Source organism: Bubalus bubalis, chromosome 6, assembly GCF_019923935.1.
Source record: "Bubalus bubalis isolate 160015118507 breed Murrah chromosome 6, NDDB_SH_1, whole genome shotgun sequence".
Lineage (NCBI taxonomy): Eukaryota > Metazoa > Chordata > Mammalia > Artiodactyla > Bovidae > Bubalus > Bubalus bubalis.
Genome location: NC_059162.1, coordinates 55,697,985 through 55,722,081, shown reverse-complemented (window position 1 = coordinate 55,722,081; position 24,097 = coordinate 55,697,985). Strand labels below are relative to the sequence as shown.

Genomic DNA, 24,097 nt, shown 5'->3' with positions numbered 1-24,097 from the left:
TTCCCAATGAATATTCAGGACTGATTTCCTTTAGGATGGACTGGTTGGATCTCCTTGCAGTCCAAGGGACTCTCAAGAGTCTGCTCTAACATCACAGTTCAGAAGCATCAATCCTTCAGCATTCAGCTTTCTTTATAGTCCAACTCTCACATCCATATATGACTACTGGAAAAACCATAGCCTTGACTGGACAGACCTTTGTTGGTAAAGTAATATCTCTGCCTTTTAAAATGCTGTGTAGATTGGTCATAGCATTTCTTCCAAAGAGCAAGTAACTTTTAATTTCACGGCTGCAGTCACCATCTGCAGTGATTTTGGAGCCCAAGAAAATAAAGTCTGTCACTGTTTTCATTGTTTCCCCATCTATTTGCCATGAAGTGATGGAACCCAATGCAATGATCTTAGTTTTCTAAATGTTGAGTTTTAAGCCAGCTTTTTCACTCTCCTCTTTCACTTTCATCAAGAGGCTCTTTAGTGGTTGTAACTACACAGGTAAATATGGAAGACAGTACAAATATATTTTTGTTGGTAACTAATTCCTCTATCTCAGTTGAAAAACAACTGCATAAAGCAGTATTTATAAGGCTATTTTGATGGACTCGAAATGTATAAGGACATAATTTGTATGTCAATAATAGCATAAAAGAGTGGAAAAGCAATGGGGCTTTGTTAGAACAAGTTGTTTTGTACACTATTCAAGTTAAGTTGGTACTAATAAGAACTAGATTGTTATAAACAAGATGTCAGTTGTGCTCCCTAGTGAAGTTACTAAGAAAATGACTTTAAAAACCCTTAATATTCATAAAACAAACAGCAAAATAATTACATACTAGGAAATATGTAGTTAATACAAAAGAAGGCAGTGATGAAAATAAAGGGAATAATATATGTATGGAAATCAAATAGCAAAATGGCAAACCTAAATCTTCATTCATCAACCCTAGTTCATTGCTAGTGGAAATATGTCAATGTAATCCCTTTAAAAAAATTTATCTCAAAAAATTGAACATACACTTACTTTATGACCCAGTCATCCCACTCCTAGATGTATATCAAGAGAAATTACACACGTCCACACAAAAACTTGTACAGGATGTTCACAATAGCCAAAAACTGGGAAAAAAAACTGAAGTGCTCACCAGCTGATGGACAGGTAGACAAAATGTGGCATATCTATAAAATTGAATGTTATTTTAAAGAAATAAGAGCTGAATATTTTTCAAAATATGATAAAGACACAAATTTAAAGATTTAAGAACCTCAGTAATTCCCAATCAGGAAATATATGAGAGAATCATATTTAGATGTATTAAAACAAAGCTGCACAAAACCAAATAAAAAGAGAAAAATAAACTGAAAACAGCCAAAGAAAAATGAAGCATTCCATACAGAGAGAAAAAATAGATTGTTATACCATTTATTTACCAGAAACTTTGGGACCCAGAAGAGAATAAGGAGATACCATTAAGGTGATGAAAGCAAAATATCAAACAAACAAAATCTTTCAACAACCAGGAATTCTATATCTAGCAACAATATCTTTCTAGATTGTAGGGAAAATATATTTTTGGATTAAAAATATATATTAGAGAATTTGTTGCCAGCAGACATAAATTAAAAGAATTGCCAAAGGCCGGTCTGAGACTAGAGAAAATTAAGCCAGTTGGAAACTTGTATCCTCAGGAAGAATAAAGACTATTGAAAATGGCAAATATGAAGATAAATGACTAATCTCTTTTCCTCTAAATTTCTTTAAAATTCATATGATGATTTAAAACAAAAATTACAGCATTATCTCATGGAGTTTATAATGTATACAGAAATAAAATTTTATGTCCATGAGAACATAAAGTGAGAGATATTATATGATCCTATACACAACTGCAACGTTCTGCAGTTTACATAAAATGGCATGATATTAGCTCTAGATTCACTGTGAAAATGTAAAGATGTATTTTGAATACCTAAAGCTGACACCACCCTTATGGCAGAAAGTGAAGAGGAACTCAAAAGCCTCTTGATGAAAGTGAAAGAGGAGAGCAAAAGAGTTGGCTTAAAGCTCAACATTCAGAAAATGAAGATCATGGCATCTGGTCCCATCACTTGATGGGAAATAGATGGGGAAACAGTGGAAACAGTGTCAGATTTTATTTTTTTGGGCTCCAAAATCACTGCAGATGGCGATTGCAGCCATGAAATAAAAAAATGCTTACTCCTTGGAAGAAAAGTTATGACCAACCTAGACAGCATATTCAAAAGCAGAGACATTACTTTGTCAGCAAAGGTCCGTCTAGTCAAGGCTATGGTTTTTCCAGTGGTCATGTATGGATGTGAGGGTTGGACTGTGAAGAAGCTGAGCACCAAAGAATTGATGCTTTTGAACTGTGGTGTTGGAGAAGACTCTTGAGAGTCCCTTGGACTGCACGGAGATCCAACCAGTCCATTCTGAAGGAGATCAGCCCTGGGATTCCTTTGGAGGGAATGATACTGAAGCTGAAACTCCAGTACTTTGGCCAGCTCATGCGAAGAGTTGACTCATTGGAAAAGACTCTGATGCTGGGAGGGATTGGGGGCAGGAGGAGAAGGGGACGACAGAGGAAGAGATGGCTGGATGGCATCACTGACTCGATGGACGTGGGTCTGAGTGAACTCCGGGGCTTGATGATGGACAGGGAGGCCTGGCGTGCTGTGATTCATGGGGTCGCAAAGAGTCGGACACGACTGGGCGACTGAACTGAACTCAACTGAAAGCAATTACTAAAAATAATGCAAGTAGATATAAATAAAAACCAATAGATAAATTAAATTGCAATTTTCAAAATATTTAAAAATCCAAAAAAGACAGAAACATAGGAACAGAGGAAATTAAAGGCAAAGTAAGTAAAAAAAAGGGAAATTATCATGATAATGGCAGATTTTAATGAAATAAAAGACAGACAAGCAATACAAAAATCAGTAGGCTAAAACTTGGTTTTCTTTAAAAGATCAACAAAATAACAAGCCTCTAGTTAGACTGATCAAAAATAAAGAAAACAGGTTACCAATAACAGGAACAAAAGTGTTGCTATCATTGCTTATAATACAGACATTAAAAGGACATTAAAACAATATTATGATCAACTTCGTATCACAAACTTATTGACAATGTAGATGAAATAGATAAATCCTGGGGGCAGAGAGGAACAGCTAACAAAAACTGACTTTAAATTAAATTGAAAATTGTAAATGTCCTACTATTAATAAAGTCAAATCAATCATCAAAAGACTTGCACAAAGAAAACTCCAGGCCCAGATGATTTCATTTGTGAATTCTATCAAAATATAAGGAAAATAGTACTAAATTTATACAAAGGCTTACAGAAATTAGAGGAAGAAGGGATATTTGCTAACTTACTTTATGAGTGCAGCATAATCTTGATACTGATCTCTCACAAAAAATATTAACAAAAAATTATAGATGAACATCTCTCATGGACATAGATGCAAAAACATTCTATTTAAATCTTCAAAAATACTTAATAAAATATTATTGAACCAAATTATAGTTTTATTCAAAATAGCCCAATCAGATGTCCATAAATGGAAGCATAAATCAACTGTGACATATTTATGCAATGAAATATAATTCACCAAAAAAAAAAGGAACAAACTATTAAAATACATGATATGGGTGAATATCAGAAACATCATGCTGAGTAAAAGAAGTCTTATGATATTTGTCTTTCTCTGACTTACTTATAAGTTATATTATATTATATACTTACTTATAAGTTATATTATAATCTCTAGCTACAAATGGTAAATATCATACATGTTACTTATGTGTAAAATCTAAAAGAAAAATGATATGAATGATGTATTTATAAAATAGAAGCAAACTCATAGACATAGAAAACAAAAGTATGGTTACCAAAGGGGAAAGGGAAGCAAAAGGATAAATTAGGAGCTTAGGATTAACAGATACATGATACTTTATATAAAACAGACAAGAAACAAGGTCATACTATGTAGCAGAGGGAACAACATTCCATAACTTTTACTAACTTATAAAGAAAAAGGATACGAAAGAGCATATATCTATAGCTCCATATAGGTATGTATGTAACTGAATCACTCTGCTGTACTAGCACCACATTGTAAATCAACTATGAAAGTGTGAGAGTATTAGTCGCTCAGTGGTGTCTGACTCTGTGACCCTATGGACTGTCACTCGCCAGGCTCCTCAGTCGGTGGAATTTTCCAAGCAGGAATACTGGGGTGGGTAGCCATTCTCTTCTCTGGGAGATCTTCCCAACCCAGGGATTGAACCTGATCCTGAAGTAAATCAACTATACTTCCGTTTAAAAATAAACAAACAAATAAATATTTACTGCTAATTTTGAAGTCAGTCAAATTCACAGAATTATGAGACAGCAACCATCATTGAAAAAAAGAGTTGAAGCTAAAAAGTCTAAATGGTGTATTGAAATCCACAAAATAAAAATATCAAATATAAATGGGGTTCCATTCCGAACAGAATTTTCCGAGGAGCATAAAAAATAACTCAAAGTAGCATTACAGAGGCTAGACCAGGATAATTATTTATATATCAACCTGTCTCCCACTGATTAGGAGATGCACTTGGAAACATTAACATCGTGATACCTCTGGTTTCACAGGCTGGTTGCTCCTTCAGTTCAGTTCAGTTCAGTCGCTCAGTCGTGTCTGACTCTTTGCGACCCCATGAATCACAGCACGCCAGGCCTCCCTGTCCATCACCAACTCCCGGAGTTCACTCAGACTCATGTCCATTGAGTCGGTGATGCCATCCAGCCATCTCATCCTCTGTCGTCCCCTTCTCCTCCTGCCCCCAATCCCTCCCAGCATCAGAGTCTTTTCCAAGGAGTCAACTCTTCGCATGAGGTGGCCAAAGTACTGGAGTTTCAGCTTCAGCATCATTCCTTCCAAAGAAATCCCAGGGCTGATCTCCTTCAGAATGGACTGGTTGGATCTCCGTGCAGTCCAAGGGACTCTCAAGAGGCTTCTCCAACACCACAGTTCAAAAGCATCAATTCTTCAGCACTCAGCCCTCTTCACAGTCCAACTCTCACATCCATATGTGACCACAGGAAAAACCATAGCCTTGACTAGACGGACCTTTGTTGGCAAAGTAATGTCTCTGCTTTTGAATATGCTATCTAGGTTGGTCATAACTTTCCTTCCAAGGAGTAAGTGTCTTTTAATTTCATGGCTGCAGTCACCATCTGCAGTGATTTTGGAGCCCAAAAAAATAAAATCTGACACTGTTTCCACTGTTTCCCCATCTATTTCCCATCAAGTGATGGAACCAGATGCCATGATCTTCGTTTTCTGAATGTTGAGCTTTAAGCCAACTTTTTCACTCTCCACCTTGACTTTCATCAAGAGGCTTTTTAGTTCCTCTTCACTTTCTGCCATAGGGTGGTGTCATCTGCATATCTGAAGTTATTGATATATCTCCTGGCAATCTTGATTCCAGCTTGTGCTTCTTCCAGCCTAGTGTTTCTCATGATGTACTCTGCATATAAGTTAAATAAGCAGGGTGACAATATACAGCCTTGATGTACTCCTTTTCCTATTTGGAACCAGTCTCTTGTTCCATGTCCAGTTCTAACTGTTGCTTCCTGACCTGCATACAGATTTCTCAAGAAGCAGGTCAGGTGGTCTGGTATGCCCGTCTCTTTCAGAATTTTCCACAGTTTCTTGTGATCCACACAGTCAAAGGCTTTGGCATAGTCAATAAAGCAGAAATAGATGTTTTTCTGGAACTCTCTTGCTTTTTCTATGATCCAGCGAATGTTGGCAGTTTGATCTCTGGTTCCTCTGCCTTTTCTAAAACCAGCTTGAACATCTGGAAGTTCACGGTTCACGTATTGCTGAAGCCTGGCTTGGAGAATTTTGAGCATTACTTTACTAGCATGTGAGATGAGTGCAATTGTGCGGTAGTTTGAGCATTCTTTGGCACTGCCTTTCTTTGGGATTGGAATGAAAACTGACATTTTCCAGTCCAGTGGCCACTGCTGAGTTTTCCAAATTTGCTGGCATATTGAGTGCAGCACTTTTACAGCATCATCTTTCAGGATTTGAAACAGCTCAACTGGAATTCCATCACCTCCTCTAGCTTTGTTCGTAGTGATGCTTTCTAAGGCCCACTTGACTTCACATTCCAGGATGTCTGGCTCTAGGTCAGTGATCACACCATCGTGATTATCTGGGACATGAAGAACTTTTTTGTACAGTTCTGTGTATTCTTGCCACCTCTTCTTGATAGAAGCCCAGCCAGAAATGAAAGACCTAGAGATACTAGGCTCTCTAGTGTCTGAACAAGACACTGTCAGCATGAGATGGGTGGAAGGCTCAAGAAAATGTCTATTCTAACCATGGCCGAAATCAGAGGTGAGACAAAAATGATTTTACTCAGGACATGAAGATGAGTCTGATGTTTCTTTGATAGATCTTCCAAGATCTGTAAGCTTTGCAATTCATGATTAATTTCCTTCCATCTTCCTACCTCTCCCAATTGCCCAGAACTTCTTTTGAAAATAGTGACTTACGTTTCTGCTTACATGGAAGAGCAGTTTAAAAAATATTGTTAGTGAAGGAAATAATAATATTAAGAATAAACCAATGTATATGTGTAATTTTCATCTTTTTTACCCCAGGAGCAAAGGATACTAGTTCTTTTAAAATATATGTACAAGAATTCATATGCTAAAAAATTCTCATCATTAAAAAATAAAAACTATAAGAAAAAAATGAAACTAGGACTTCTTCATGTAGTTTAAATTCTCACTTCTATGTTACACTATAACTTTCATATTCTTGAGTTTTTGCTGTCTGGCATACCTACTAGGCCAGACATTTGCTTATTTGCTCTCAACCCTTATTCTCTCTTCTGTGCTTTTCTGTATATCGAAAGTTAGAAGTCTGCAAGGTACGTTTCTCATTTCTCCTTGACTGCTTTCTTTCTGATGAGTTCTGCTAATAGAAGGTACTAATGAGAAATAAGAAGAAAGCAGAACAAGCAAAGGTTCCTCCTTTGGCTCCAAAACTGTGGCAGTAGCTGGCAATTGCTGGCAATTCTGTAGTAACAGCAGGAATAGGTTGATTGATTCTAGATCAAAGAAGAGTGGGCATAGGTGGTCACTTTTCCTTGGTGTTAGCTTTGTTCCTCCAACTCTTTTTCCTTTTCTTTTTTGCTATCTTAACCTTTCCAGTATTCATCAACATGTCTTTATATAAAATTTTCTCTCTTGGAAGTGACCATCATTAAAAATCTACAAATAACAAAGGCTGGAGAAGTTGTGGAGAAAAGGGAACTCTCCCACACTGTTGGTGGGAATGCAATTTGGTAAAACCACTTGGAGAATAGTATGAAGGTTATTCAAAAGACTAAAAATAGAGTTGCCATATAGTACAGTAATCTAACTCCTGGACATATATCCAGAAAAACCTATAATTTGAAAAGATCCATGCATCCCTGTATTCATAGCATCACTATTTACAAACAGCCTATATGACCAATGACAGATGAATGGATAAAGGTGTTGTACATATATCCAATGGAATATTGCTCATCAATAAATAGAATGAAATAATGCCACTTGCAGCTACATGGATGGACCTAGAGATTATCATACTAAGCAAAGTAAGTGAGAAGGAGAAAGATAAATACTGTATGATATCACTTATATGTGGAATCTGACATATGACACAAACGAACTTATCTATGAAACAGACTCAGACATAGAGAATAGACTTATGGCTGCCAAGGGGGCGGTGCAGTGTGGGAGGAATGGATTGGGAGTTTAGGACTAGCAGATGCAGACTATTATATATAGAATGGATAAACAACAAAGTCCTATTGTATACCACATAGAACTATAGTCAATGCTGCTGCTAAGTCTCTTCAGTCATGTCTGACTCTCTGCAACCCCATAGACGGCAGCCCACCAGGCTCCACTGTCCCTGGGATTCTCCAGGCAAGAACACTGGAGTGGGTTGCCATTTCCTTCTCCAATAATAAACCATGACCAAAAAAAAAAATTCTCTCTATTGGATGTCTGTATAGTGAATTTTGTTTCCCAAATTCTGAATAATAATATATTTTTTGAATAATTCTTAGTTCAAATTAGCATGACTTTATTACAATGCAAATAGGGCTTCTGTAGTAGTTCAGTCAGTAAAGAATCTGCCTGCAATGCAAGAGACCCAGGTTCTATTCCTGAGTCAGGAAGATTCTCTGGAGAAGGGAATGGCAAAGTGAAAGTGGCTCAGTCGTGTCTGACTCTTTGTAACCTTAAGGACTATACAGTCCATGGAATTCACCAGGCCAGAATACTAGAGTGGGTAGCCTTCCCCTTCTCCAGGGGATTTTCCCAACCCAGGGATCAAACCCAGGTCTCCCGCATTGCAGGCAGATTCTTGACCATCTGAGATATCAGGGGAGGTAACCCACTCCAGTATTCTTGCCTGGAGAATTCTATGGACAGAGAAGCCCTGCAGGCTACAGTCCATGGGGTCACAAGAGTCAGACACGACTGAGTGACTAACACACACACACACAATGTCTTCTGTACATTTCGTTTACTTTTTTGTACCATGCAACCTAAGACTTTGTCTACTCACTCTGCTTCTGTTCCTCCTCTCCTTTCACAAGTAGCAGATCCACTTCTCAGTAAAGACTCTCACTATCTTGTCCGGCTCCTTCCAATTTATCTTTACAGGCACACAGGAAATAGCCATAATGATGCCCTAGAACTGATAATTCGGTTTGCTGTTGCTTATCTGACAGCCTTAACACACACTGATGGGAAGTGCGGTTTAGACAGATTACTCCAGTGGTTGGTTGGAACCTGAAATTGAACAGAAATATGTGGAAGCAGGAAGAACAATATAGAAATCTTCCTTAAAAATGTATTTTAAATAGTAGTTCACCAAATTTAGAAATTGTTAAGAGGGCTTTTATTTCCATACTTTAAAAAGTAAATTTATTTTAAAAATACGTACAAAACTAGTGCACATTCATAACAGAGCAATCAGAATAATGAACAGAATAAAAGATACTGACAGCATGTGAAGGGATTGAAGAAGAAAACAACACGAAGGATCTTAAGAGTGGTATACAAAGTGGGAACTTGGCTTCTTGTACTAAGATCAACACATACAGGCTACAAGGACACAAATTTCACCTCGATCAAAAGCTTTTACAATAGATTTACAAAGCAAATAGCCCCTTTGTGGGGTATTCAAAAAAGGACTTGACCACTTGAATCACAGGCCGGATGGCTGGAGTCTAATAATTTTGAGATTGTTCTAATGCTGTTAGTTGAATTCACAACAACTTCAGTAAAATGTAAGAATGCACTTCCTATCATTTAATTTCCTTTTTCTTAAGATCATTCTTATGTTCATGGTGATGTCAACAGAACATGCCTGCAAGAAAGCACCCCCTCTGAAAATGCCTGTTTACTGTGTCTCAGTGAGGGCATAAATCCATATCTCAGTGGAGAAGAACATATGGTGCCCAAAGAAAGGAAGAAAATATATTGGTTTTAAAACAACTAATTAAAGCTGGTGACTGGACCAGAAATACCTTCCACCTTTATACTAAAACATTTCAAATTAGTTTCTAATTGACACAAAGTAGAAAACTTAAAAATAGTCCTGTTTCTCTAGGTGTTACTTTTGTCATTGTTGCTATGAAAATGATGGGCTGGAAGATACGGCATAACCTAGCTACATAGTATTAATGTATATTTAAAGTTTAGTGCCTCTGTCCTATTTACCTAAGTCATAGGTCTCCTCTTATATTCCTCAAAATATATGAAGTTAAAAGTAAATACTTATTAATACAAACTCAAGTTCCTCTAAAGAAGATATAAATGTAGCCTAATTAGTCAATGAGTTGATATTTATTAAAAGCCCACAGTATGGCAAGATTGTGGACAAATATGAGGTCTTCCAGGTGGTTCATTGGTAAAGAATCTGCCTGCCAATGCAAGAGACTGAGGAGACATGGGTTTGCCCCCTGGGTTGGGAAGAATCCTTGGAGGAGGAAATGGCAACCCACTCCAGTATTCTTGCCTGGAGAGTCCTGTGGACAGAGGAGCCTGGCGGGCTACAGTCCACTGGGTCACAAAGAATCAGACACAACTGAGTGACTAAGCACATTTGATAATTTATCTCAGGCAATGGTATCACCTTCTATAGTTACCTAACCTAGCTCATCAGCTCTTCAGACCTACTACCACTTTCCCAATATACAGTTTCATTGCTTTCTTTCTGGATTATTAAAATAGACTTCTCTCAGGAGTCCTATTCCTCAACTATTACCCTGCCAATCCACCATCCACATTATTACCAAAATTATTTAATTATCTCATTTCTGCATTTGAAAGCCTTCAATGTCTTCTCAGAGCCTCATAACAAAAATAAATTTTCACAAAGCCCACTTTTAAAATGTTTGGACTGTATTATTTCTATCCTTTCCACCTTTGACAGATTGTGGATTTATGCCCCTCAGTAAATTTTTACTAAATGAGGAGCACTTCCCAGACAACAACCTAGTTAAATAAACACATGTCTATGGCCATGTGGTAATTTTCCTAAATTACTGAACTGATTTTTATATCTGTGCCAGTTATGTATTTAAATACATATACAAAAAGAAAAAAAAAGATAAGGTAATGATGAGTGCCAAACATCACTGAAAGTGTATCAGAAATAAATTACTTTTAATAATTATCTCCATTTTAAAATCTTTATGCTTCACTTTAGAAGCTTAAAAAAACCAATATGATAGCAAAATTATCAATAATCCCACTATTTAGAGATAATTAATGCTGATATTTCAGGTTCTTTCTTTCCCTTTTTTTAAAATGCAAGAATAAACTATTTAAAATCAAAATTCTATGGCATACAGAGTTTGTCACTTAGGTAGCATGAATATTCTTTCATATCATTAAACTTTTGAGGAAAATGTTCTTTTAATAACTATACAACTTATTTGGCTATTATCCTATCTTAAACATCAATTAATTAATCCTTAACTATATTTCTAAGTATTTCCTTAATATAAATTTCTAAAAATGTGATTGCTGGGCTGGAAGGAAAGATTAGTTTTAATGTTCTCAAATAGTGATGAATTTTTCCAGAAAGTATGCTAACCATGTAAGAAAATGTTCATCTTACCAACAACCTGCCAGCATTGTGCATTATCTTTTTAAGAGATTATTTTGCTATTTGAAACTAGGTTTAAAGTTTATTACTAAGATAATTTAACATGTTTTCTTATAGTAGCCATTTGTTTCCATTCTGTTGTAAATTGCCCATTCATGTACGTGGCCCATTTTTTTCATAGAGGTATGAAATAACACATATTTTGCCAGCAGGTTTCAACACACATGGGAAAAAGATATATTCATGGAATGTACCTTTGAAGCTGCATTCAAAAGATCTCAGGCAGAGGTTGGTGGTGAATAAAGCAATTGCTTTTGCTTAATGACACAGGTTGGGAAAGAGTTTGTAGAGCATGTTTTTCTTGAAAATAAAATATCTGTGGCTCACAATGTAGGTGTACATACAAATCAGCTTCAAAAGTGCTTTCATAGAAGGAGCTGCTGGAAACATAGTATAAATATCTGCCTTTTGTATCACAACATTTCTTTAGAAGGGCATGTATAATAGTTCTTTCAAACCTAAATTTAGGAGTTGATAAGTAAAATATGAGAGGAGCTAGAAACTTCAGAGTCATCCTTGACATGTCCCCTATCCAACTGCTAACAAATTCCTATTCATTTTTCCTGCATGTCAGTCCAATAGAGCCCCCTAGATCCATCCCCTTTGCCACTGTCTTAATTCAATCCTGTCACATCTCCCAGAAACGTTGTAACAGCCTCTGAGCATCTAAAATCACTCCCAATTAGTATTTAGTCTTGGAGTTCTCTCAGAGATAAATCAATAGTTGAGTCACATTTTTTTCCTTTAAAAAAGTAGCAAAATCTCATATGAGAAAATGTAGTTGTTAAAAAAGCAAAAAGGAAGTAGTATATGTAGTTCCAGCTAACTGTCAGAGATAAAAACTAAACTTCTGCATATAGTCTTTCATTCTTTCCACATACACAAAATTGGACTCATCCTATGCATGTGCAGAATCTCTTATAGAGAAATCTATTCATTGTGACTATCTTCTTCAGTTTAGAGTGTTTTTCTGTAACATAATTTTAAGTGGATGCATGGTATGCCATTGTATGGACATTCAAGGCACTTTCAGTATTTCGCTATTATAAGAAATGTCACAGTAAATATTTTTGTAATTAAATATTTACTTTCATAAACATTTTTGTAATTAAATATTTACTTTCAGTTCTTAAGCACACTAATTTTTCTTCCATCCACTGTTGCTGTGGAGAAATCTGATGCCAATCTTATTCTTCTTTTCTTGTAGATGAGCTGCTCTTTCTTTCTGGAAGATAGTAAAGTCCACCACTTCTCTTTGCTAGTCCCTGTGGGAGGCTTTCCTTATTTTTCTTGTTTGGTGCTCTACCAGCCCTTGTCATTCTAAGGTCTTGAAATTCTCAAAAATCTGTTACGTTTTCCTTATTTCTTTAACTATTTCATTCCATTTTTCTCCCCTGGGCTTCCTGGTATTCACATAATGTCACTTCTAGTTCTAGCTGCTGTGACTCTTAGCTTTTCTGTCTTCTACTTCCTCATCCTACCTCCTGCTGACTGGGTGTGTGCTGTGTGTTGTGTGTTGTGCGCTTAGTCGCTCAGTCGTGTCAGACTCTTGTGACCTCATAGACTGTAGCCTGCCAGGCTCCTTTGTCCATGGGATTCTCCAGGCAAGAATACTGGAGTGAGTTGTCATTTCCTTCTCCAGGGAATCTTCCTGACGCAGGGATCGAACCCAGGTCTCCTGCATAGCAGTCAGACTCTTTACCAACTGAGCTACAAGCGAAGCCCAGAGTTTCTCATTCTGATCTTTTAACTTATTCCTCGTTCTGTTTCCCAAAATGTATTTTAATCATACTTATTTTAGAATATTCATCCATCTCTTCTAAAAGTTTACTCTTAGAAGATGTATGTTGCCCAGTCTGGTGTGTGTTCTGTAAGAAAGTTAACTGCCATAGTATGCTTGCTATCTCAGTCCATGAGTCCATGTTCTCTTGTGAGTGCCTGCTGCTCTCTGTCTGGTAAAATGTGCAGTGGAAGAGCCCAAGGACCAAAGACAGATAAGCAAGCATAAGGAAAAATAAGGATGAGTCCAGGGCAGAGACATGAGTCAGTATACAATCATTGTTGACCACTCCGTTTTGTTGCAAGCCCACCAGGTAACTCCTCTGGGAAAGTTTTGTTGCCAAGCAACAGTGTCAGGAGGCAAACTCTGCATAGTGACCCCCAACTCTGGGTTCAGAGGGCCAGGGCAAACCAGTGGGCACCTGAGGACAACTGATGGGCAGGAACCTGTTCACCCCAATTATTCATACCTTCAGGGATTTTTGCTATGCTACTTTGATCCGATCCCTCAGACCCAAATACTGAGAGTGTAGGTCTCTAGAAAAATAGCAGGCATTAATGATCCCAAGATAATGGAAGGAAAGGTGAGAACAAAAATTAAACCTTTCTAGCCAGGTTCACATATTTATTGCCATAACCAGTTATATCTTGTGTCTCCATTTACTGTCTCTTTGTGCATCCAGTACTACCACACATTCAAAAGTCAACCATCCACTGTGGTCTCATTGGTTTTTCACAGTTTTGTGATATTGTTTGTCCCAGAGTCTCTCATTTTTTCTTAATGTTTCTAGGATTGATTAGAGGCAGGGATCCAACGGTCCTTCTAGTTTGCTATCTTGGTGAGAACCAGAAACTCATATCACAACTTTATTCTTATTTCATGACAATTCTCTTAAAATAAATTCCTGCAAACAGAAATGCTATAGAATAGTGTACCTAAAAATTTAAGACTTTGGTTATGTTTACCAAATTCTCCAGAGTTATAAGAAGGAAAATATATGTTTTGGATCATTTACATCCAAACTCACTTAATCTCTGTCCTCATAAACAAGCTGTTATGAATCCATATATGTCCATATCTACATCTTGACACATGATGAACTCTCCTCTTTTCTACATGCATCTTGGTTTCTTAGAATGGTGCTGTGTTTATTCTTCACTGGACTGTAACTCAAATATCACCTATTATGTGGATCCCTCCTCCTACTCCCCAAAGTTAATCTCTCCATTTTTCTGTTACTATATAGTATTTTGTTCATGCCTCCATTATAACATAGTGTATTTTAATTATTTACTCTTGTACCTAAAAAAAAGTAAATGGCTGTCTGAGGAGGCCTTACAAATAGCTGTGAAAAGAAGAGAAATGAAAAGCAAAGGAGAAAAGAAAAGATATACCCATTTGAATGCAGAGTTCCAAAGAATAGCAAGGAGAGATAAGAAAACCTTCCTCAGCGATCAATGCAAAAAAATAGAGGAAAACAATAGAATGAGAAAGACTAAAGACCTCTTCCAGAAAATTAGAGATACCAAGGGAACATTTCATGCAAAGATGGGCTCGATAAAGGACAGAAAAGGTATGGACCTAACAGAATCAGAAGATATTAAGAAGAGATGGCAAGAATACACAGAAGAACTGTACAAAAAAGATCTTCACGACCCAGATAATCATGAAGTTGTGATCACTCACACTCATCTAGAGCCAGACATCCTGGAATGTGAAGTCAGGTGGGCCTTAGGAAGCATCACTATGAACAAAGACAGTGGAGGTGATGGAATTCCAGTTGAGTTATTTCAAATCCTAAAAGATGATGCTGTGAAAGTGCTGCACTCAATATGCCAGCAAATTGGGAAAACTCATCAGTGGCCACACGACTGGAAAAGGTCAGTTTTCATTCCAATCCCAAGAAAGGCAATGCCAAAGAATGCTCAGACTACTGCACAATTGCACTCATCTTACACGCTAGTAAGTAATTCTCAAAATTCTCCAAGCCAGGCTTCAGCAATATGTGAACCATGAACTTCCAGATGTTCAAGCTGGTTTTAGAAAAGGCAGAGGAACCAGAGATCAAATTGCCAACATCCGCTGGATCATCAAAAAAGCAAGAGAGTTCCAGAAAAAACATCTATTTCTGCTTTATTGACTATGCCAAAGCCTTTGACTGTGTGGATCACAATAAACTGTGGAAAATTCTAAAGGAGATGGGCATACCAGACCACCTGACCTGCCTCATGAGAAACCTGTATGCAGGTCAGGAAGCAATAGTTAGAACTGAACATGAAACAACAGACTGGTTCCAAATAGGAAAAGGAGTATGTCAAGGCTGTATATTGTCACCCTGCTTATTTAATTTATATGCAGAGTACATCATGAGAAGTGCTGGGCTGGAGGAAGCACAAGCTGGAATCAAGATTGCCAGGAGAAATATCAATAACCTCAGATATGCAGATGACACCACCCTTATGGCAGAAAGTGAAGAAGAACTAAAGAGCCTCTTGATGAAATTGAAAGAGAAGAGTGAAAAAGTTGGTTTAGATCTCAACATTCAGAAAACTAAGATCATGGAATCCAGTCCCATCACTTCATGGGAAATAGATGGGGAAACAGTGGACACAGTGGCTGACTTTATTTTTCTGGTCTCCAAAATCATTGCAGATGGTGATTGCAGCCATGAAATTAAAAGACGCTTACTCTTTGGAAGGAAAGTTATGACCAAAGTAGGCATCATATTAAAAAGCAGAGATGTTATTTTCCCAAAAAAGATCAGTCTAGTCAAGGCTATGGTTTTTCCAGTGGTCATGTGTGGATGTGAGAGTTGGACTATAAAGAAAGCTGAGCTCCAAAGAATTGATGCTTTTGAACTGTGGTGTTGGAGAAGACTCTTGAGAGTCCCTTGGACTGCAAGGAGATCCAACCAGTCCATCCTATAGGAGATCAGCCCTGGGTGTTCATTGGAATGACTGATGTTGAAGCTGAAACTCCAAACTTTGGCCACCTGATGTGAAGAGCTGACTCATTTGAAAAGACCCTAATGCTGGGAAGGATTGAAGGCAGGAGGAGAAGGGGACAACAGAGGATGAGATGGTTGGATGGCATCACTGACACAATGGACACGGGTTTGGGTGGACTCCGGGAGTTGGTGATGGACATGGAGGCCTGGTGTGCAGCGGTACATGGTGTCGTAGAGTCAGACACGACTGAGAGACTAAACTGAACTGAACTGAACTTGTACCTAAATGGGCACCTAGACTGTGATGTTCTTTTGGATAAAGAATTTATCTTAATCATCTTATTATTGCCAGAGGCTTGTGACTGTCACTAAAAGGTGATCAGTCAATGTTTGCAGAAACAACGAATGAATTTTCAACCAACAGAAACTGAACTAAAAGTACACAACACTGTATAAGCACTTTGATTCCATACATCTTCAAAACCACTTGTACTATTATTTCCACTTTGTAGATGAGAAAACCAAAGCTTAGTGAGGGTAGGTAGCTTCCTAGGGTAGAGCTGAAATTTGAATTCCCATCTAATTTCAGAGCTTAAGGGCAAAGTAGCAATGCAAAAATCCAAGAGTGGAAGAAGATCTGGGGCTAACAGGTTTCTACTCATGAGGTTAAATTGAGACCTAGCCACTAGGGTCTTATGGTTCCTGCTTGTTCTGTGCTTGGATAAGTGTGGGTGAAGAAAATCAGGAAGATCATTTAATAAGAAAGTTCATTTTTTTTTTGTAAAGTTACTATTTCTAACTCAATGCAATCCAGCATTTGAGACACATTGCCTTCACCATTCAAAATAAACCTTAAACTAGAAGGATTAAATTATGTCAGCTGAGAAATAGTCTAAATAGTTTCTTTGTATAATAACCTTGCTAAGATACTATTAAAAGAACAGATTTGAAAACATTCATCTGCCAGCAACATGACATAATTCATATCTTTGTAAAACAGTTCCATTTCAGAATGTTCCTAAATTTGCATAGTCTTTTACTAGTATTTCCTGATAGGGGAATGGAGTAGGAAGAGAATATAAGTATCATAAGAGGCAAATAAACAAATATTGAGATACTGAGCTAAGCTATGAGGATATGCTGTTTAATTTCTAGAATTACCTTAAGAAGTTTCAAGCATATAATTAATGGCATATATGATGAACTAGCTTAGAGATTTTTACCATCCTCATGAAAAACTCTACAGATGCAAACAAGGAGCACATGTTGAATTGCATCATTTTGATGCCTCCTGTAGATACATATGGTTGAAAGATGACTGTATGATACCAAGTAGTCCTACAAGATCGAGTTTTCAGCTGTCTTCATCATCTACCACCTGGCAGTCAACCAGGCAGAGGAGGTGGAATGGATCACCTATGCCCCCGATCCGCTCTGACATGCTCTTGTTATTTCAGGCATGGAGACACAGTCCAAGGTAAATGTCACTGATATGTATTCCCCTAAAGCTGAATAAAAACAAAGGCAGAGCTTATTGATTTTTTAAAATTAATTTCTTTCTGCCAGACTTCATTTAGGCCCATTGCCTACTTTCCTTGAGAACACCTGGGCAAGCAGAAATTTCCACTGCTGATTTAGAACATGGGAAAATCAAACTATAAAGAGCAAAGTTTTTGTCATTTAATACAAGGGAAAAGTGATCTTCAAGAGGTGCGTGGTGATAAATTGCTAAAAGGAGTTAGCACACATCCAGGAAAGTGCCCCAGAGGTACAAGAATGACACCACATTCTGATGTTATCCTTTCTGAAGGTAGAGATTCTTACTGTTGAAAGTTTCTTTATTTTGCTGGCATATTTCCATATCTACCCTGCATTACAGTTGGTCATTTTATTAATTATGTTTTTGCAGCACTTTAGCAAAGTGTATGTCAGGATTCCCAAACATGAGAGGTGGGAATTTCTATCATCTTAGACTTCCTTGTCAAAAAGAGAGTATAATTTAAGATTAAGCCCTGAAGGAATGGGCTTCTCAGGTGGCACTCGTGGTAAAGAATCTACCTGCAAATGCAGGAGACACAGGTTCGATCCCTGGATCAGGAAGATCCCCTGGAGGAGGGCATGGTAACCCAGTCTAGTGTTCTTGCCTGGAGAATCCCATGGATAGAGGAGCCTGGCAGGCTACAGTCCCTAGGGTTGCAAAGAGTGGGACACAACTGAAGCAACTTAGCATGCACACAGCTGAAGGAATGTGACCCAGTGAGCTCTCTTACTGTTGAAAGACTCACATAAGAATAAAACATTTAAGATTTTATGAAAATATTTAGTTGAGGTGTTTTAACTTAGAAGCACAATGGTCTACAGACCCTCAATGCTCTAGACATGAAGTGAATCTCGACAAGAAAGACCAGTGTGAAGGGTCACTGAAGAGAGAAAATAGATGAAATGGAAGAGCCACTGCCACGATTTCCTTCTTTACAAGTTGTAACGTTAACCTTTGGAGCCTGCTCTCTTCCTCGTGCTGAAAGGAACATCTGCTTATTAGAAGCAATGAAAATGAAATGTAACAGGTGCTGATGGTATCACTTTTGAACATGGGAAGAGGTGATATAGGTCTGCTCAGGAACTAATGGCCCTGAGATACTACAGTTCTAACTCCTGGGTCATGACCCTGAGACTGAAAAATAAACTGAATTATATGTGACTTGATAGACAGCCTGATGACTTATGCCCTGCATATCATAACACTGAGTATGTAACTTTATTGAAATCAAGACATTTTATTACTAAAGCTTTGGATTTCTTTCTCTTTCTTAAACACACACACACTGTTTTCAGTAACTGAGATACAAAATTCAGGCCCATCTTACAATACCTTAAAGTTGACCCTGGCCTGATTGCTACACAGACATCCCTACTGCAGTACAGACGTGTGGTAGACCAGAATTGTTTTGTGCTGGGAAGCAGATAAATGACATGGATTGAAATTATGGTAAATTTAAATTGATGGCCTAATTAGTATTATCTCTTTTTGTATTCATTGTAAGAAAAATTATCCAGGAGGAACTCATTTTGCATTAATGTTGATATAAAGTGTAATTCTCCAGGATTTTCATTGTAATTTGGCATTAATTAATGCATCATTATTTTAAAGTGTTAATTAAATTGTTACAGAAAAGGACATCTGCAGTGGCTCAGAAAGAAAATCACATGAACAATTAGTTTTGTATAGGTCTGTGGTGCAGAATCCAAGATCACATGCATGGCAGCAGCCTAGAGGCCAAGGTAGGTGGCAGACAGAAAGAGCCCTGCTCTTCCCCGCTCAGTGCGCTGACAGTACCTGCCCACTTCTGTTACCTTGGCCACTATGTTCACTCTCTAGATGAACACTCTCTAGACCACTGGATATTTGTTCCATGCTTAGGATAGAAAGCACTTCAGGACCATGGGATTTTCCTTCATTTTTTTTCTGGGAGCTTAGCAGAAATAACTGACCATTCTCATGTCAGTAAAAAGAATAACAGTCTCCTTTTTTAGTTCCTTTTTTTTTTTTTTTCAATATTGTCTGACGATTTCAGAAATAGGCTGCTGTTGAAGGTTAGGTTAATATTTCTTCTGATAATAAACTCCATACAAAACTGTGACAAATCAAAGGGGAGATAATCTGTGGTAATTCCTTACGCAGTGGACCATCATTGTGAAGGCATCTGGAAGTCATTGAATGCTATCCTGGCTTAAGATATATCATTCCAAGGAAATTCCACCATGATTTCATATATCAAGGAATTGTGGCAATCAGATAGCAATGCGGGTTGGCAGTTCAATGGAACTTGGGACTCGGAGGGAGTATATCAAGTAGGCCTCAGATACTCCGCATCACGGTCTCATAGGACACAGAAATTTGGAGAATCTTACTGTCAGCAATGTTATACTATATTTATCCCTGTAGGACTTTACTGAATGAGCGTTCTTTGTCAAGAGTTGTAAACTAAGATTCCCAGAGGAAGAGTGTAAAAGAATAGTATAACATCATACCATGTAAAACTATGAACCCCTTAAGTTGGTTACATAGGTTTTTTCTGGATACCAACTTAACGCTAAGGTTACAACATACCCGTTAGCAGCCACAATGAGAGTCTCTAATATCTTAGGTTCTGCAAACTTTTCCTAACAGATAACCCTGTTTTATGAACCTATGAGGCAAAGCCCAAATTTCTACTACCAAGTTGAAGTAAAATCTTTCTTCTTTGCATTAAATGATAAATTGGACCAAAAAAGATGAGAGTCACTCCATACTGTTTTGATGCTTCTCCTAAATGATTGGTCATTCACTTCCTTCCTCATGAAGATGCATACTTGCTGCAGATGAAGATTTCTTCATCTTTTGTCCAGCTTGCAGCCTGGTGCCAGGATTGTTCAATGAACAGTCAATTGATTTATTCATGTAACTCATGGATAATTGCCTTCCTAAAAGAGTTGATCACAAAGTTTCTACAAGTTCAATAGATTCTACTTGAGAGTGATTGGTTTTACACAAGTATTTCCAAATCTTTAAGGCCCCAAAGTTCTTCATTGTCTATACTAATTGCTAGAAAAGGCTATGAGATGAAACAGCCTGAAAATCAAATCTAATCGCAACTAAAGAGGACAATTTGGTTAGTGGAAAAAATCTCTCCTGGCAGAGAAATAAGTATTTTTGAAAAATATATAGTAGGAGGAAGAAAAGGGTAGAAGCCAGTTGCTAGTGCAGAACTGGAAGAACCCATTTGTTGCCTGTGGCAATGTTACACAACCCTTAGGTCAGGATTCACTCTGTCCCTGAGATTAAATTACTTTAAAAGGAGTCCTCATCTCTCAGTGAGGATTCCTCCCAGTCTCCCCAGAGATTTTGGAAGTTAGGGAGAGTGTTGACAAAACATTTCTAGTTACCTTTGGTTTTGTATTTTTGCTTTGACCAAAGACCAAATTATCTCAGTTTATCAATTATCACTATGTGCTTTTATGAAATAGTTTACTTCAGTTTGGACTCCCCACTTCCCAAAATGTTGATTTGGGAGCAAGCAGAGGCATTCACAACAACAAAGCAAAATTGTCCAACTTGAATATGACACATGTCTGCACTCAAGGTTGTTTCCCATCCTTGGGAGAAAACAATTTTCAGTCATCATCTTCTCTTGTTCACCCTCCTCTTGCTTCCTAGATCTCAAACTTGTGCCCTCTCTCCTTTCTACAGTGAACTTCATCCCTGAAAGACTGCTAACTTCTTTTGCAAAACACTTTAGACTCCTCTTTGTTTCATTGTCTATTTTCATGCCATGCCCTGAGGCTCTACTCTCCTAACTGAAATGGGTCTGTCAAATCAGTTTTGCCAAACAAAGGACTTTTGAGTCTTTCTTAGGAAACAGAAGTTGCGTTCACTTGAGTTTTTAATAACTTTTTATGTTTTGTTGAGCTTATCATCTCATAATTTCAACAGTTACCTTGGGCTCTTTAGAAAATTCTGGTTTCTTGTTAACCATGCTTCAGTCCCACATATCAGATGCCAATTCCTTTCAGGCAACGAACATGTGTCTAGTTTCCTTCATAGGTGTTTGTAAATGCCAAGTAGACTCTCCTGCCCACTTTGGGCACTAAATAAAGACAAATTCTGCTGAGAAGCAAAAACTGACAGAATTTCAAAGAGATGACAAGTGTTTCAAAGAGATGAAAGTGTTTCCAGGCCCAAGGTTTGGATGTGAGAAAGGAATTGTGCAGAGGATTTTACTACCATCCCAGAAATAAGAAAAATCCAGAAAGAACACAAAACTAACTTTCATTTTTAAAGCATAAGATGCTCTACATTTCTTGCTCTAAATTAAGTGCTGTGGCATTCAGTTAAAACCACCTTGTGTCCAATAATATACTTCCTGGCCTGCCCCAAGGTCTTCAGGAAGCATTTTATCTTTCATATAATTGCCAGGGTGAATCCCTAGTTATAACATACTCTACAGCATATAAAATAATTGTTGCAACTGAACCGATCACATAAATATTAGTGATTGAAGAGATTGGTTGGGATAAATCAATGTGGGTGACATATTTAATAAACTTTGTATAAACATTATTTGCAACAGCTATAAATAAAATTGTCTTTAGGAATTTTACATATTGCACATCTCTCTATTCAAGGAGAGGCATAGGCATGATTTTTAGCTGCACGAAATGACAAGCAATGCCTTTTCTAACCTGCCCAAATCAGACCAGGCAAGTTGAGTCAGGGAGCGTGCCCACACCTGGCTTGGCCTGTGCTGGGGCTTGCTCTGGTGTCCGAGCTCTCCACATGGCTCACTTGCCAGTGGGAATGAGAATCAGTCAGAGGAGAAAGTCAAGCCAACATTCTGCTTCTTTTCTTTTTTTCCCCAAAGAAAAAACCACACCATAAATAAAGCATGATTGAGATGGCATTTTACATTCACACAGATTTTGGCATAAATAAATAAAAGGGATTTTGTTCAAATTCTGTCATCCTTACGTGCCATTTTAAAATTATCTTTCCCTACCAGTTCAGCATATTCAACTACACTCTGGGAGTCATCTTGGCTCCCTCCAGTGGCTGACTTAGCGACTGAAACCAACAGGGGTATTTCTCGAGGCCGTACAGCCTAGTGGTTCAAGGCGGAAGCACTTAACTTCTGAGATAAAGAGTTCAAATCCCTCTGGGAATTTCGCCTCGCTCTTACCATGCATTACCTTTTCTGGAAAGGTTTGAGGTGTGGATTTTAATTGATCTACCTCATAATCTCCCATCCAAATTGATATATTTCACTGTTTCCATTTTATGAATGAGAACAACCCATTAGAAGGCAGTGGGAGGACTGGGGATGCTAAAAGGTCATGGCGATGCCTCATGTCTGAGCTCAGGACCAGGGAGTTTCCGTAACAGCTTTCTCTAGACTCAGATCCTATCATATTTTCTGCCTTATTATTGTTAGATTCCAAGGGATGACAAAGTGCAGAAATATTTAGGTTCCTTTTTTCAAAGAGGTCAGACATAATACAGTGTGTCTTCAGCTTTAAGCTTAATGAAATGTCACATACACATTTGGAAATTCAGGTATGAACTATGGGTCTTACATTGTTTGAAATTTACAACTTTCACATTTATTTTTATTAGTAATATTTTAGTCGCTCAATATATTTCCCTGGCATTAATGGAAAAAACATGGTGTCTTCAAGCAGCCAAAATAATCTCTCTAAACTCCCACTGAGTTTAAGCAAAGGCCTTGCAATTTAATGACTGAAGTTACAGCTATAGACTTGCAGTGTGGTGGGTTCAAATCCCATTAAATTAGACTCTAATTAAAATTCATCTGAGCTATTTTTTCATCGTGTAATCTTTTTAAAATTCTTAATGACTCACTTTAACCTCATTTTACTCAAGGAAAACAAAGGGGAAATTAAAAAAAATAAAGCAAGGCAGGAAAAAAAGCAGATGAATTAGAGGATGATATGATGCCTTTTTAAAACACAGCCTGAGAACTGGGTGTGCAGTGCAGACATCAAGAGGAGACTTAATTAGGGCTCAACCGCTCAGTTCATAGTTCTTGAGTCTTTATAAAAGCCAAGAGCAAAGCTAAATCATGTGTAATTTGCCATTATTTCCCCAGCTAGCTCTCTCTGAAATGTTATTTTTCACTTACTTGTTCCTTTTTTTCTCATCTGGAGAGCATGGTATCAGACCTTGTATATACAGTGTGCCACTTGCCTGCTGTCAGAGAGAGAAGTGACAACACTTGTCACTACCAATCTCTTCATGTCTGGTCTCATCTGAGCAATACACAGCCTGATTCCCAGGTGTTTGTTGAAACTCCGAGTTATGTAACATGTCTTTGCTGTGCTCAGAACTGAAAAAGAAGCACCGCAGGGGGAATAAATTCTTATCTTTCTAAGAACTCTGAATGTGCATAATAGTGATTTTAGCCCAATTCCACGTTACTGAAGGGACAACTGGCAGAAAGAGAAAGGAGGCATTGTAAAGCTAAAGAGGAAACTGATAGATTCAGGGATGGTCAAGTAGCAATGATGGCAAGGATCTACAAACTTAAAAAATTAAAGAAATGTGAGTATACAGTTGA

At 37.7% G+C, this 24,097-nt stretch overlaps 1 long non-coding RNA gene across 2 annotated transcripts in view; it reads right to left on the bottom strand.

Annotated features, from left to right (window-relative positions):
- Nucleotides 1-23,794, bottom strand: part of LOC112585480 — a 31,910-nt gene extending 8,116 nt beyond the window's left edge. The window contains exons 1-2 of one of the 2 annotated variants that reach the window (XR_006552084.2): nucleotides 23,663-23,794; nucleotides 8,647-8,873 (exon numbers count right to left, since the gene is read on the bottom strand). This is a non-coding gene — a long non-coding RNA (uncharacterized LOC112585480). Of the gene's footprint in view, nucleotides 1-8,646; nucleotides 8,874-11,453; nucleotides 12,755-23,662 lie in introns of those variants that run through there. The other variant, XR_003109859.3, reaches the window with a different exon arrangement.
- Between the last annotated feature and the right edge of the window lie 303 nt (nucleotides 23,795-24,097).